The sequence below is a fragment of the Carettochelys insculpta genome, chromosome 1, assembly GCF_033958435.1.
Source record: "Carettochelys insculpta isolate YL-2023 chromosome 1, ASM3395843v1, whole genome shotgun sequence".
NCBI lineage: Eukaryota > Metazoa > Chordata > Testudines > Carettochelyidae > Carettochelys > Carettochelys insculpta.
In genome coordinates, this window is record NC_134137.1 from 68,087,924 (window position 1) to 68,105,239 (window position 17,316).

Here is a 17,316-nt window from a genome sequence, read left to right on the forward strand (position 1 = left end):
AGACCTCTCACACATCCCAAAATCCATGAAATTATTTCAGTTAGTTCTTTACTTCTTATTTGAGCTAACATATTTATAATGAGATGAGGAATTAAAAAACAAACAAACCACACAATTACTCCCTTTACCTCCCCTGCTTTAATATCCATCACTCTGTCATGGAGAAATCAAAACAGCAGCTGTTTTTACCTTCCTCTAGAATCCAATTTTTTTTCCCTTGTTCAGCTAGTTAATAGAAGAATTTAGCAAACTCACGCTGGTCTTCATGTCCTTAAGTCATGACAGAGCTTTCAAATATGCGTTTAATTAAAACAGTTATGAGAAACATGTGGATTAGCTGCTCACTTCAGCACTGCTTGTTTAGCATCTGCATTTGTTAATATTCCAGAGTCCACCAAAGCACTTGTACCAATAAGTCCTTTAAAAATTGCCATTTAATTCAGTGAGATGTACCATATCTTAGGAGATAAGACTTCTCATTTTCTCACGGTTTGTTATACCACCGTAGAAGTTTAAAACAAATCTATATTTTTACTGAACTGTTATGGCTTCCTTGCGTAGGTACTATTTGTTATTGTAGAGTTCTGATTTACTCCAGCTAATGCAACATTAGCATCCTTGATGAATTAATCTTAACTTCCTCTCATCGTTGAAGGTTTTTAATTGGTTTCCATTAAAATCATGACATGATTGTGTGTATAAAGTGTAATCACACTGAATATTTGTTGTTTTTCATTTCAAACAGCATGGGACACTTTGATGTATTTAATACCATCAGGAATATGATGCATACTTCAGCAAATGCTATGTAGAGAGTAGAGAAAGTATTCTGTTGGAATGTGAAAAGTGCATTCGACAAGCACATTTAAAAACTTACAAGCAGGCTTGTGCGGTTATTTATAAAATGCTCTGTGATAGTATAAAGTGCCTAAATAAATTTGGAAAAGATTAAGAATGGGTAGCTAATCCTTGACACTGGCTCCAACAGTGTTATTGTAGCTGTGTTGGTTGTAGCATATTAACAAGACAAGGTGGATGCGGTGATATCTTTTATTGGACCGACTTCTGTTGATGAGAGAGACAAGCTTTTCTTCACACTGTGCAATCTTGAAGGTTTGTCTGTCTCTGCAACTGAAGTTGGTCCAATAAAAAATATTACCCCACACACTTTCTATCACTAACCCTGTCAGTCACTCAGTTGTTTATTTTGAAGTTTGTCTATCATCTCTAGTTTTGTTTCCTTTGTAGACATATCGGGTGTGTCTACACATGCACAGTGTTTTGAAAAGACCGGACCTCTTTCAAAAGAGTGAAGGGAGCGTCTACATGTACCATGCACTCTTTTGATGTGAAATCAAAGGACTGCAGCCCAGACATCGAAAGCTGGACCCTGATCCCACATGGGAAAAGTCCCACCTGTCGAAAAACAACATCAAAAGAGGGCACGTGTAGACGCGCCACGGCCTGCTCTTTCGAAAGAGGAGTCCTCCACAATGGCGCCCAGTCTGAGCGCAGAGACGCCCTGCCCCACCAAGGGGAGCTGTATGACCTGCACATCCGGCCACTCTTAAAGCCGCATGGACCCAGAAACCCCATGGCAGGAAGCTGAGAGTGGGCAAACTGCGAAAGCACGAGCTCCAGGCAGAACACCTTCTCAGCCGCACCCGACAACACCAACAGGCACATGGCCAGCACCCAGCAGTCCCCTGAGCCCCAGGGTCCCCCCTTAGAACCCCCACAGGGCTCCCAGGGGTCTGTCCCCGAAAAAAAGAAAAGGGCCCCCTCCTGGACGGACTGTGAACTGAGAGATCTCCTGGGCCTCTGGAGGGAAGAGGAGGTCCTCTGGGAGATGGGAGTAAAGCGGAGGAACGCCGCTGCCTTTGCCTGCCTTGCCCAGGGACTGACCAGCCAAGGCCACCCGGAGCGGACCCCAGAGCAAGTCCGGAGCAAAGTTAAAGAGCTCCAGCAGGGCTATGCCCGGGTCTGGGATGAGGCCGGGCACTCAGGGGCAGGCCCTTCCACCTGCCCCTACTATAGGGAACTCCATAGCATCCTGGGGCCCCAGGACAGCTCCTCACCAAAAGCGGTCCTGGACAGCTTGGCAGACCAGCCCGAGCTGGAAGAACTGCAGGAGCCAGGACCAGCCAGCCCGAGCCAGGGGCCAGACACTACCCGGGACTGGTCCTCACGGTCATCCAGCCAGGCCACAGGGAGCCGGGCGTCCCTGGAGATCCTTGAGGTGCCCCCCAGTAAGTGCACAGTGGGGCCAGCATGCCTGCGGGCACGGCAGGGGTGGCATTCCTGACAGTGTCCTGGGCACAGGCCCGGAGGCCCAGGGCCACACAACCCAGCCAGCCACAGCCCGGAACACACCCTCTGCACCTGCCAGTGCCACCCAGCAACAGGACCTGTGGACAGTTCCAGGCACCCAGTTGCCCAGTGGGACGCCTGCAGGCCAGCCCACAGCCGGGGGGAAGCCCATGTGCACTTGACACCGCAGGGGTGCCATGTGCTCCATGGCCAGGCCCTGGGAGGGTTGGGGGAGGCGGGGCCCCAGGGGGACAGGGTTCTGGGGGGAATGGGATGAGGTCCTGCTTGGAGACTGACATGCTATCCATCACCCCTTGCAGGTGCAGCAAGTGAGGGCCCACACAGTCCGTTGGTATCGGTGGTCCCTGAGAGCCCCCCAGAGGCAATGGACAGGGGCCGGGCACTCTCAGCAGCAGTGTTACGCCGGGTGCGCAGCCAGAGGTCACAGCAGCGCTCGGAGGATGACCCTGCCAACCTCTGCCAGGTGGAGCTTATGGAGCACCAGCTCCGGCTGGAGGAGTCTGACCTGGTGCGGCGGAGGGAGGCCTGGGACAGGCTCATGTCCTGCCTGGACACCATCCATGGGACTTTGCAGGAGCACATGGGCAATGTGGCCCGGCTCCTGGCCCTCTGTACCTCCCCCCCAGCTGCCCAATCCCCTGAGCTCCCTGCAGGGCTCCCCCCCAGAAAGGTCCCACCCAGGGTCCACTGCTTACCCCACACCGCCCACAGAGACCACCCCACCGCAAACAGATGCCCCCCCGCCATCCCACCATGCCCGTAACTTCTGGTGCTCCCCATCCCATCCCGGCCCTGCCGTGGCACCTGCTGCCAGGGAGGAAGGGGATCTTGGGGCCGGCATGGCTCTCAGCCCACAACCCCCTTGCCCAAGTGACTCTCCCAAGTCTGGCCCCCTCCCCACCCCCTTCCAAGTTCAGGCCCCCTGCCCCGTCTCCCAATTCTAGCACCTGCTCCATACCTCCCCACACACATTGTACATTGTTGTTGAACTCTTACACCACAGTTTTTTACAGTTTATTATTGATAAAGTTTTATATTGTGCACCACTACCCGTGTCCCATGGGGGGCAGGCACAGCACAGTGGTGGTGGCGGTGCATGTGGTGGGGGGTGGATATATGGGGGGAAGGGGAGGTGTGGGCATCGAGGTGCTCAGTGCGGCCCCGGGGCGAGACTTGCACGAAGGGCCTCCTGGATCTGGACACAGTTGCGGTTTGCCTGGTGGCTGGTGACAGCAGCCAGCTGCTCGAACCCCCTGGTGGCCTCAGCTGCCCACCCCTGGATGTAGGCATCCCCCTTGGCCTCCACAATGTTGTGGAGGACGCAGCAGGCGCCCACCACTTGTGGGACATCGCACATCCCCACCTCGAGGTGGGCAAGAAGGAACCACCACACCCCCGACACAGATGACCCGGTGCAGAAGCATGGCGTTCAGGGCACAGACAACCTGCAGGGAGGGAGGCCGTGCACTCTCATGAGGGTGTGGCAGGGTGTTCCCAGCTGGTGACCCTCTCCTACCCCCCCCGTCTCCCCCCCCGGCCAGTGACCCCTGAGGGGTCCCTGTGTCCATGGGCCCCCTTCCTGTGGTGGGAGCGTGCCCTGGGCCCGGCTTACCTCCATGAGCGCTGCTCCGACAGTGGCCTTGCCCACCCCAAACTGGTGACCCACTGAGTGGTAGGAGTCCGTGGTGGCCAGTTTCCACACTGCAATGGCGACTTGCTTCTCGAGGGGAAGCGCAGGCCACATGGTGGTGGCCTGATGCCTCAATGCAGGTGCCAGCCGATGACAAAGTTCCTGGAAGGTGTCCTGGCTCATGTGAAAGTTCTGGAGCCAGGTGACATCATCCCATTGCCCCAGAACCAGTCACTCCCACCAGTCCATGGTGCTGGGGTGGCTCCACAGGTGCCAGAGTGCAAGGGGGCGGGGTGCAGGCTGGGCATGCTCAATATCCTCAAGGGGGTGTTCTGTCTCCCAAGGAGGAGGGAGTGGCTGTGGCGACCATGCAGACAATGTGGGCGATAGTGCCCACTATGTCTGCATCCGGTGCGAGGAGCAGGGTGTCATCAGCCATGGTGCTGCTGTGCTGGGGTCCTGCATTGCGCCTGGCAGCTCGACAGGCCTTGGCTACTGCAGGGCAGGGGAGGTGAAGGGGGGCCCTTTAAGGCGGCGTCTGGCTGCGGGCCCCAGAAGGGCTTGGTGGCCATGCGACCCCGTCCACGTCATCTCCACCTCCCTTCTTTCAAAAGAGCACTCGTACCCGTGTGGGCGCTCTCTTTCGAAATAATGGGACGGGGTCTTCAAAAGAGTGGGTCAGAACTGCAATCTGCCTTTGCCGTGTGGTTGTGTTCTTTCAAAAGACAGTGTATCGATTTCTGAATTTCGATTTTGCCTTTTCGATGGTGGAGTCCCGTGTAGACACAGCCATCTAGAAATCATTATGCATGTAATGTTATAGTCAAAAGTCTTTCTCTGTAAAATTTAGAATTAAAAAATAACTTCTTAATTTACTACACCGGCATAATCAATGGAAAGACAAACACGCCACAAGCGCATGAATTACAGTATGGCCCCTGCCTTCACAGCTGAATTCTTATGCAAGGGTTTGCTGGACTACTGTGTATTTGTAAAATGAGATTCACTGTTGCTGTCACATCGCGGCCAATGAGAGCTAGAGATCATAGTTTTCATGCAAGGACTATGCTTTTTAAAACCAGGGACTAAAACTGCTTGAACAGTTGTGTTACAGATGTGCTTAAGAAATCACTTTTTGTTATGTTGTTCATTTCAAATAGCACTTTTGATTGTTAAAATTTCTATGAAACAGCTGAGAACATGCAAGCCAATTTACCCACTACAAATAAAATTAGCTAACTTGTGATGAAGACAGGAAGATTTATCACTATTAGTAGTCTCATTTGTTTGTATTAGAGGGGTTTGTTGTATTTTAGCTGTTCTAACTGGAGTTTGAATATAATGTATTTTGTAAATCTTGTAAGTGTAGTGATAACTAGCAGAGGGCCATATGGCTACAAGATAACCCTATTCTTGGAGCACTAGAAGTGATTGGTTGACCTCTGCCTTATTTTCTCTTCTTCACACCCCAGTGCCAATTTTTTTTCTATAATGTTGGGAAGATAAATTCACTTTCCGACATTGATAGAGAACTGTTCAGGAAAGGGGAAGCAACAATTCCCTCTTTCAGTCTCTGCCCAAATTATTATTGGAGGGGCCCTCATGGCATCCAAATATTTTTACAGCTGAACAGAGATTTTCCATTAAGAGTTTAAGAGGAAATTCACTCGATATGGCGTTCCCTAGTCACCACAAACCCTATTGAAGGCTTTAAGCTTCCAAGGACAGTATGCAGTGTGGGTAATCTCCCCTTAAACAAGGAAGGAGGTATACACACCCAGAGCTCTTCACCTCGCCAGATCCCTCCTATGAAATGCTGAGTGCTCTCACGTCCCAGAAAACTGGGACGTTAACACCTCGTAGGTTCATGCTCGTAGGGAGTGAAAGGCTGCCTGACCTTTCTTCTTCAATGGAACAATCTGTGCTTGTTTATTCAAAATTGATTACACTATTAAACAAAGATTCCCGTAGGAAAAAAATGCTTACAAAGCAAATTCAACTGGGGGACTGCAGAGCTTTCAGGAACCAAGGAGTAGCCTGAGCCTTAACCTTTAAACAGAGAAAGTGTTCTCCTGGCCAGTCATGCAATGAATCAGAAACAGATTGTTTTAGAATTCCAGTGTTGCCTAACTGCTAAGTAAGGTTATGTCTACACTTGTGAATAAATCGAAATTTAGGGTGTATGTATACTTACTGGACAATCAACCATGGGAAGATCAATATTCCGGAGTTTGATTTTATCACGTGTGTTAAGACATGACAAAATTGACCTCTTTGGGCTCGGCTGTCAACCCCTGTACTCACTGCTATCGCATGGAGTAGGGATGTTGGTATGAGCCTGAAGAGTCCTGGACTACACTAGGTAAGAAAGCTGATTCTGATACACGATAATGGTGTAGTTAGAACTGAGTTTCTTCTTCGAGTGGTCCCTGTGGGTGCTCCACAATAGGTGTCGGGCTCGCCCGGCGCCGCAGATTGGAATTCTTCCAGCAGTTTCTCCTGGATTGCGCATGCGCCGGCGCACGCCACTCCCCCGCACGCCCCTGGCCGCATGTGCGATCCGGTCCCCACCAGTTCCTTTTCAACTGCCATCGGCTGCAGACGGAATCTGCTCAGGCTAAGGCCAGAGTCAGATAAGATAGCTGGTTTTCATGTAATTTGTCGTTTTTGTCACTAAAGAAAAAAAAAACAAGAACAAGGACAATATCAGCAAAAAAAAAAAAAAAAGAGAGAGAGAGAGGAACGGACGAGAAGGCCACTTAGGCTGCCCGCTGCCCCGCAGGCCGGTGATCGCTATTTGGGGTGGAAAGGCACGGATTAAGTGCTAAGTACCCTATTAACAGTAAAGAACTCACCGCGATGGCCTCCTCAAGCTTTAAAAAGTGTGAGTCATACCACGAAGCTATGCCGCCCTCCGATGGGCATAGTGAATGCATCCGCTGCTTGGGGGAATCACACGTTACCCAGAAGTGTTCTCACTGTGCTAAGCTCACAGCCAGGGCCAGGAAAGACAGAGAGATGAGGCTTAAAATGCTCTTGTTTGACAAGGCTCTCTAGCCGGAGTTGCCAGAGAAGCCTCACCCAGAAGGGCCCTCTGGGTTGCATGAGAGGAAGGCAGCCTCTCTGACCCCCTCGGTGCAGAAAAGGAGGAAACTCTCCCTGGCTCGATCCTTGCCGGCAAGTTCAGCAAGCAAGACGAGTGGCGCGCAAAGCCCCCAGCCACGAGCTCAGGGAAGCGGCGGCGCGGCAGCGCACATGGCAGAGGATGAGCCTCCGATTACACAACAGCCGGCATGTAGGGCGCCGAGAGCGCCAGCGAGGCAAGTGCTGGAATCGGCGGCACTGCCACAGGCGGCACTGGCCCCCGCGGCACCAACGGCGCAAGGGCACCCGGCACAGAGCCTATAGGTGCCGGAGGAAACTACCCGCGCAGCACTGCAGCTGACTGTGCCGGCACGGAGCCTATAGGTGCCAGAAGAAACTACCCGTGCGGCACCGCAGCTGACTGTGCCGAGCACGGCGCCGACAGCAGGGCCAAGATCCCCGGCACAGGAGGGGGCAGTGCCAACCCTGCAAGGGAGGGGCAAGGCAAAAAGCAAAACCCCGGCACCGCAGTCCATCTCCAGTCAGGGCCGCGCTGCCCTTATCACCTAGCCCTCCCCCCGAGATACACACGCCACACTGACGGGCTGTGACTCCACCGGCTTATCTGGAACCTCCCTATCCATTCCTCCAACCAATTTCACCATGGCTTGGGCCACCTTCACCATTTCTGGGCATGGATCCCCTGGAGTACTATCACAAACCAGTTTCACCTCTATCTGTGTTGTCGCGGAGGTCCCGCTCTCCCAGACATCGTGGGTACACTCTCTGCTCATGGCCCAGGTCTCCACCACTGGGCCCTTGCCCATGCTGCTATGGTCATCTGCATCATGCTGAACACAGACACCATGGGCCCAGATCCAGGGGCAGGTCCTCCCCTGCTGCTCAATACTCCCGTGTACACTCTCGCTCTGGGACGGAAACACAGTTGTCTCAGGGGGAGTGAGGTCCAGAACCCCGAGACTTTCCTTCACAATCCTCCGGGGAGCAAGTATATCATTGACCGCGGGAGCCTGAGGTTTTGAGGGAGGTTTACCCCAGTGGTTCCTCCTCAGCCTCCCCAGATGAGGCTACGGCCCCCGGGGATGTCTCCCCCCCCGGATGACCTTAAACAATTCCAGGAACTGTTCAAGAGAGTGGCTTTCACACAAGACATTCAAATGGCAGAGGTGCAGGAGAAACATCAGAAACTCCTCAAAAATTTGAGACCCCCAGCTTCATCCAAAATTGCTATCCCGCTAGACAAAGCCATTATGGAGTCAGCCACTACCATATGGCAGACTCCGGCCTCTATTCCGCCTACGAACAAGAGAGCGGATAAGAAGTACTTCGTCCCAGCCAAGGGCATGGAGTTCCTCTTTAGTCACCCACAACCAAATTCTTTGGTGGTCGAATTGTCCCAGCAGAGGTCAAAGGCGCCTCAGTACAAATCAGGGGGATGGGTTAAAGATGCTAAGAAGCTAGAGCTGTTTGGCAGGAAGGTATATTTCTCCTCTACCCTATCATTGAGAATGGCAAATTACGCTGGACGTGGCGGACACAGCGGCACGTTGAACAGCTACAGCAGTGGTCATGCGTAGGGAGTCCTGGCTCCAGACGTCTGGTATCCCCAGGAACCCCCAGGCGAAGATCGTGGATCTTCCCTTTGATACACAAAAGCTGTTTACGGACTCAACCGACTCGGTCCTCCACTCCAGCAAGGACTCGAGAGCGACATTTAGAACCTTGGGCATTTGTACTCCCCCATACAGGAGAAAGAAATTTTATCCTCAGCAAAGACACTACGCTTACCAACCACAGCGTGCTCAATATCAAAGAGGCTATGACCAAGGGCGCCATCAACAGCAGCAGCAGTACAGAACTCCCAGGCGACACTCCCAACAAAGCCGTATGCCCTCGAGGCAGGCCCAAAGACAACAAGTTTGACGGGTATGTCGGGGGCTGCACTATCAATACCATCGCTCAATGCCATTCTCATCTCATGTTCCATCATTGCCTCAAACCATTCCACTCCCAATGGCATAAGATCACCACAGACAGATGGGTGCTAGAGCTTATAGCCACGGGTTACACGATCCCCTTCCAGTCACTTCCACCGACGAAGCCTCCCACCAGGCCTCATCTCAGAGACACTGCCCACGAGGCGAGGCTCAAGCAGGACGTGGATCACCTTCTGTTCATAGGGGCTGTGGAAAGAGTGCTGGAGCAATTCCAGGGGAAAGGTTTTTATTCACGCTACTTCCTAACAGAGAAGAAAACAGGAGGCTGGAGGCCCATCTTGGATCTACAGGGCCTCAACCCTTACTTGCGCAAGCAACGTTTTTCGGATGATCACAGTTGCCTCTATACTCACGGCACTGGACGATGGAGACTGGTTGCAGTCCTCGACTTACCAGATGCTTACTTTCATATAACAATCCACCCAGCACACAGACGCTTCCTCCGCTTCACGGTCGGCAGGGAGCACTTCCAGTACAGGGGTCTTCCGTTCGGCCTTTCCTCGGCTCCTGGAGCTTTTACCAAAACCCTGGCAGTGGTATCAGCCTACCTGCAAGGACAGGGGGTGTTTATTTTCCCATATCTGGACGACTGCCTGCTGAAAGGGGCCTCGAAGGCAGAGGTCTTACGCATGATACGCGTCACAGCAGACACGTTTTCTTCGCTGGGCCTAGTTATCAATCTCGCAAAGTCAAAGACCGAACCCACACAAGATATAAAGTTCATAGGGGCACGCATAAACTCTATGACAGCAAGAGTATACCTGCCCAATGCCTGCTTCCACGCCATCAGTTCACTGGTGCAAGTCATGACATACAGCCCCACGGTGCCGGTCCTAACGTGCCTACAGCTGTTGGGCCACATGGCAGCAGCGACGTTTGTGGTACAGAATGCCAGGTTACACATGCGAAGCCTGCAGCATTGTCTGGCAAGTGTTTACAAACTGGCATCTCATACTGTCCGCAGGGGAGTGTCGCCCACGACAGAGGTGCGCAGATCCCTAGCATGGTGGGAAAATCCCAAGAATCTGCTAGTGGGGGTGCCTTTTTTCACCAACCACATCTTACTACTGACGCCTCCCACATAGGATGGGGAGCGCACATCAACAACAAGGTAACCCAAGGGCTATGGTCCCCTGCAGAACAGACACTGCACATAACCATACTGGGGCTCAGAGCAGTGTTCAATGCCTGCAAACATTTTCGAGATTACCTGCATGGCAAAGTAGTCAGGATCAATACCGACAATACCTCCACTATGTTTTACATCAATCGACAAGGAGGAGCACGATCCTGTGGTCTATGTGCGGAAGCAGTCTGATTGTGGAACTAGTGCATCGCCAATAACATAACGTTGAAAGCCTCGTACTTGCTGGGCGCTCACAATGTGAAAGCAGATCAGCTGAGCAGGTGTTTCGCACTCACGCACGAATGGCAGATCCGCTCCAATCTGCTACGGTGCATTTTTCGTACATGGGGGGTTCCCCAGATCGATCTGTTTGCCACCCAGTACAACAAGAAGTGTCCCCAGTACTGCTCCAGGGCAGGAGTGGGGCGGGGGTTCCTGGGGAGACACATTCATGATTTCATGGAGGGGCTCTCTACCTTACGCGTTTCCCCCCACAGTGCTTATCCACAAGGTTCTGCAGAAAGCCAGAAGGGAGAGAGCTCGCATGATACTCATAGTCCCAGCTTGGGATTGGCAGCAATGGTTTCCCTTGCTTCTGTGCATGTCGGACCGCCCACCGCTTCCTCTACCGGTGGCGCTGGACTTACTCACGCAGGCTCAGAGGTCCATAGTACACCCGCACCCTCAGGGTCTGTGTCTACAAGCATGGTTAATCCATGGCTCAGCTCCTTAGAGAGCATGTGTACGGAGGGAGTACAACAAGTCCTGGAGTGTAGCCGAAGGACCTCCACCAGGAGGACTTACAAGCAGAAATGGACTCGATTTACAGCCTGGTGTTCCGCCAAGCAGTTAGCTCCCCTTGATGTTCCCATACCTGTAATATTAGAATACTTATTGGACCTCAAAAGAGGCGGGTCTTCTCTATCCTCACTAAAGGTCCACCTCACTGCTATATCAGCCTTTCAACATACGGAGGAAGGGCCCACTGTATTCGCCCATCCTATCGTCACAAGGTTCTTGAAGGGGTTGGTAAGCCTGTACCCCCCTCGGAAACCGCTTCCACCATCGTGGAGTCTGGACTTGGTGCTCAGCACGCTATCAGGTCCACCTTTCGAACCATTAGCCACAGTTCCCCTCCGTCTCCTTACGATGAAAACGACCTTCCTCCCTGCAATTACATCAGCCCGCAGGGTGAGCGAGCTCACAGCAGTGATGGCAACGCCACCCTGCACAGTATTCTCAAAGTAGGCGGTAGCCTTAAGGTTGCACCCAGCCTTTGTTCCAAAAGTTTCTTCGGAGTTCCATCTTAACGAGCCAATAGTTTTACCCTCATTTTACCTGAAGCCTCGCAGCTCCAGCAAGGAGGCACGCCTGCATCTCCTGGATGTGAGGAGGGCGTTGGCCTTCTACATAGACAGAGCTAAGTCCTTCCGGAAAACGGACAGGCTTCTAGTCTCTCTCGCTCCCAGGTCAAAAGGAGAAGGTCTCTCTTCACAGAGAATCTCAAACCACATTGTGTCCTATATAAAAATGTGCTACGAGCTTCGAAAGACCCCTTTGCTGGCCCCTCCCAGGGCTCACTCCACCAGGGCGGTGGCGGCGTCAACAGCCTTCTTCAAGGGCATCGCATTAAAAGACATCTGTAGGGCAGCGACCTGGTCATCCTACGACACCTTCGCCAAGCATTATGCCCTACATCGGGTATTCGAAGAGGATACCCGTCTGTCGACAGCAGTCCTCTCGGGGGCAAGCTGCACATAAACCGATTACCCACCTCCTTACTTGGGTTACTGCTGGGTAGTCACCTATTGTGGAGCACCCACGGGGACCACTCGAAGAAGAAAGAGAAGTTACTCACCTCTAGTAACAATGGTTCTTCGAGATGTGTCCCCGTGGGTGCTCCACCACCCGCCCATCCTCCCCGCTTCGGATCTCTGTCTAGTGTTTTTCAGGAGCATTCGAGGCGGTTGGTCAAGGAACGGGCGGGGACCGGATTGCGCACGTGGCCGGGGGCGCACGGGGGAGTGGCGCGCGCTGGCGCATGCATGATCCAGGAGAAACTGCTGGAAGAATTCCAATCTGTGGTGCCGGGCAAGCCCGACACCTATTGTGGAGCACCCACGGGGACACATCTCAAAGAACCATCGTTACTACAGGTGAGTAACTTCTCGATTAGAAATCAACTTTTTACCTTAGTGTATATCTAACCGGGCTTAAACCCCTCACAGCCCCAAACTGACCCCCCCATCTCCAGGCTTAAACTCTTTGCAGCCCCAAACCCAGGATAACTTCCTTTACACAGGAGCTCTGGGGACTGCTGCCCCCCCCATTGTAGCACCTTCACTGGGCCACCATCTCAGCACGGCTATGTGGCTCTCCCCAGCCCTTCTACTTCCTCCTCCATCTGTAGCATGTGCAGCTCTCTGCACTTCCATGCTGAAATAATGGGACTCAATTTAATTGGTTTAACAGCCACATCCCTCCTGTTGGCCATTAAACCAATTGAATTGAGTTTCACTCTTTCAGTGCAGTGGAGCAGGGGGCTGGAGGAGGAGTGAGTGGTAGCAGCAGCAGCAGGAGCCACAAATGGCTCCTTAAAGAGCCCCATGCGGCTCGACACTGCACAGCCAGCTTTCAAAATTACACTGCTGCTGGATGACAAGGCTCTGTGGGCCACATTCTGGCCCACAAGCCAGATGATAGATATCCCGATCTAGCCTTGTTAAAGTTGACTTTTAAACACTAGATTTTATAAAGTCAAACTTGATTGTCCAAAACTGCTCACAAAGTTGACCTAGCGTGTTCCCATTAGATTGCGTAAGTTTGACTGTGGCTGCAGTGCATTGTGGGTGCCTCTCCCACAGTACCTGCAGACCCATTTGCATTTTGGGATTCTTTGCCAGTTTCTTGTGGGGGAAAGCACATCTCTACAAATGGTTCTAGGTTTCCAATGTCATCACCCCAGACTGCATTTCCCTCACTTCCAGCTTTCTGCTGAAAAGAAACGAACAGGGAATTTTGTGCTGCTTTTACACTGACTGCCACTCACCATTACAAAGAGTATCATGGATATGGAGATACTTCAATGTTTGATGCAGTGTTTTGTGATGACTTCCCACACTGTGATGCAGTACATTCTGAACTTAGTGCCCATGGAGAATGAGTTAAATGATGCAGAATCTTTTCAGCAGGAAGCTGGACATGACGGAAATGTAGTCTGGGATGATTACATCAGAAACTGATGGATGTCAAGATCTGGAGAGTAGGAATGCAGAGTTCTTGGCAGCAATGGCGTCACTATACACCATGGATTGCAGGTTCTGGACCTGCAAAACCAGCTCAGACTGGTGGGACTGCATTGTTTTGCAGTTATGGGACAATCAGCAGTGACTGCAAAACTTCAGCATCTGTAAGGCCACTTTCATGGAATTTTGTGAAGTGCTGTCTCCCTCCCTGAAGCACAGCAATACCAGAATGAGATCTGTTTTGACAGCTGAGAATCATGTGGCAATTGCTCTGTGGAAGTTTGCAATGCCAGACAGTTACCAGTCAGTGGGAAATCAATTTGGAGTGGGCAACTCTACAGTGGGGTTTGTTGTCAGCCAGGTTGCCAAAGTGATCGCTCAGCTTCTCCTGCAAAAGACAGTGAATCTGGGCAATGTGAAGGACATAGTGGATGGATTTGCTGCCATTGAGTTCCCTAACTGTGGTGAGGCAATAAATGGAATGCACATCCCCATCCTGGCACCAGACCACCAGGCTTACTTAACCACAAGGGGTACTTCTCTATTGTGTTGCCGGTGTTGGTGGATCACAAAGATTGTTTCACTGATATTAACGTGGGGTGGTCAGGAAGGATGCATGATGTGCAAATCTTTGGGAATTCTCTTCTATTCAGAAGGTTCCAGAATGGTATTTTCTTTCTAGACCAGAAAATCAACATTGGGGATGTGGAAATGCTCATAGTAATTATTGGTGACCCTGTTTACATTATCTTCCCTTGGCTCATAAAGCCATATACAGGCACCCTGGACCCCAGTAAGGAGTTCTTCAACTACAGGCTGAGCAGATGCAGAACGGTGGTAGAATGTGCCTTTGGCCATCTAAAAGCCAGGTTCAGGTGCCTTCTGACCTGCTTAGACCTCAGTGAAGAAAATATTACCCCTGTCATTGGGGCCTGTTGGTATTCTTCATAAGATTTATGAGGTGAAGGGGGAGAATTTCATTCCAGTGTGGGGTGCAGAGGCAGATCTCCTGGCCAGTAATTATCAACAACCAGACACAAGGGCAAACAGGAAAGCACAGAAGGATGCAATGAAAGTCAGGGATACCTTGAAAACCAAGTTTATGAATTAGCATGAAGGATCCTGAATCTCCTGCCATTAAGTAGCATCCCCCACATGCTATTTCCTTGCCTTTTATGACACCACTTCCAACCATGTGACAACCCTTACAACCCTACCCAAACCCAAAGCAGTTTAACTAATAAAAAAAACTTTCTTATTCCAACCTACGTTGGACAGGAGATGCAGAGCCCCAATCAGGGGAGGGACTGATTGTGTAAAACGAGGTCTAAAATGGTGGGGGGCGGGGCTGGAGTGGCCAGGGGATACAGAACCCAGAGCAAGAGAGGGGAATGAATACGGAAAGGGTGGCATGTAATGGGGCATGTACTGCAAAGGGAGTGTAGAGTTCATAGAGTTTGATTTTTGAAGCATTGCTTCCATGATATCTGTCTACCTGTTCATTATTGACAGAACTGAAGCATGTGTTTTAGTCTGATTGTCCACTATGGTTCTCGTCCAATCTGTCAACTCCTCGTCTTTTTCTGCCACTTCAAAATAATCTGACATCAGTTCCTGATGACTCTTCTTCCTTCTCTGCTCCTCAGTTCAGGGGAAGTGGAGCTGCAAGTCATCTGAATCCTGTTTCGAAGGTCATTTCCTGCTTGGCCATTAGCAAGGCCATTAGCATGGCTATTTCGAGGATTTCTGTTAGTATAGACACAACCTTAGTGACTCACGAAACTTCCCATGCATTCTAAGTTGCCAAAGGAAATATCAGCATCCTCAGAATAAGAAAAAGGGATAAGGAAAGATTGTTCTGTCTGGGTACAATGCTGGAAAATTTGGCAGAATGCTCTGTGGTGCACCGATTCTAGATTACTTCCTAGTGGCTTGGCATGGTACAGTGACTTACCATGGAAGCAGGAACAAGTCACTTTCCCCAAAAATCTTGTGAGGAGAATCCAAAAGTGCCTAACACCTTCATGAGATGTTCAAACAGGATCAGCACTCCATCAGCAGAAATATTAACAAGCTGTTCTCAGGGAAATGGGCATAGACCCACACCATCATGATTGCACCATACTGTTATCAGTAGAAAAAAAGCATATAATACCAGAAGTGCCCTCTCCAGCATTCTGGTTGCCTCTTAAGCCTTCTCCTAGGATGAGGAAATGGCTGCAAGTCAAGAAATGGGTCATGGCTTGCAGGATCCACTTCTGCACTTAACTGCATCCTGCTGTCATCCATTTCTCCCTCACCCAACAAATCAAACCCTGCCTCATCATCCTTCCAAGCAACACTTACTGAGAAGTCCATACATTTTTTGGGGGAAGAGGTTGGGTCTGTCCCCAGAATAACATGAGGCTCATCATAATATCAGCATTTCTGGGGAGGTGCCCCAGACCAACCATTAACTTCTTTGCTCTTTTGGTAATTCTGCCTGAGCTGCTTGATTTCAACATGGCACTGCTGAGCATCCCTGGTGTACCCTTTCTGAATCATGCCTTGCAACATCTTTGCATAAATATTGACATTTCTTGTGCTGGGTTTGAGCTACATGAAGATAGCCTCTTCCCTACACACAGCAATGAAGTCCTGGATTTCCTGATGGCTCCATGCTTGGGCTTTTTTGTGACCCTGGGAACTCTTGACTACTAGGTGTACTCCTGATGTCTTCTCACTACATTGGCCAAAGAGGAAAGGAAACAGATTCAAAATTCCCAACTGATGACCACTGCTTCCTGTCACCTACTTCCTGCTCATCTGGACAGCAGTGGAAGTGAAGCAATGACCAGAATAGACACTTTGAGGGGCATTGTGGGATAGTTTCAGAGCCTCAGAAAATCTATTTTAATAACACTGCTATCTGCACTTGTATTCCATAGGGTGACATTGAAAAATCGACTTTTAGGAGTTACTGCAGATAAATTCAGCATTACAAAAGTCAAACTTTAAGCCCCTTAAAATGGACCTATTGAGAACTGTGGTGAAGACTATTGGTTTATCAAATCAACCTAAGATCCTTAAATTCAATTTTATCCCTTAGTGTAGAATTGGCCTTAGCTTTGTCCCATAGCAAGCAGCAATATGGGGAATGAGTGGAATCATCATGTCATAGTGTAATATGAGCTGTGTTCGTGTCCAAGTTTCAGATTTAACCTGTAGTTGAAGTTTGGATTTAATAGAGGTCTTTGCATATATATTTTCATCTGTGTTCTACTGTTGAACTGTTCTGTTTTAATTCCTGTCTTGTGTAAATATATTGAATATACATCTGTAAATACTCATGAAGAAATAATATGCAGGCGCTGAATGGCAATTGCAAATGGATGCATCACAGAACTGCACTCTGAAAACATGTTATTTTTATAAAATAGAAAATGAGCATATGGGTAAAGTTTCTGCCATAGATTCTCCCTCAGGCTGGAAAACTAGAGCACAGTTTAGTTGACTTTAGGTTTTTTTCACTATGACTTGTCACAAAAATATTCCAGGGCTTGGAAAAAACTGGCAAGAACAAAAGCTGGTTTTGATTAAACTGAAATGGAATTGTTTAAGATCACCAGAGGAGGGGTCTGGATATAGGATTGTCTCTGGCCCCAACTGTGTGGTTATCTCATTTCCACAACTTTTGGATTAGCCAGAGGGTCTGTGGTGCAAAGTGGCGGCATGCATATATCTCAACCACGAACACCCAAATCCTTGTGCGTTGGTTGCCTGTGCGTTATTTTGTAGCTAATCAAAGCACAACAAACTTTTTGTTCTACGTGTACAGTGCTTAGAACAATGGGGTCTTGTACGTGCCTGATGCTATGGGAATACAACTAAATAAACTAAGTA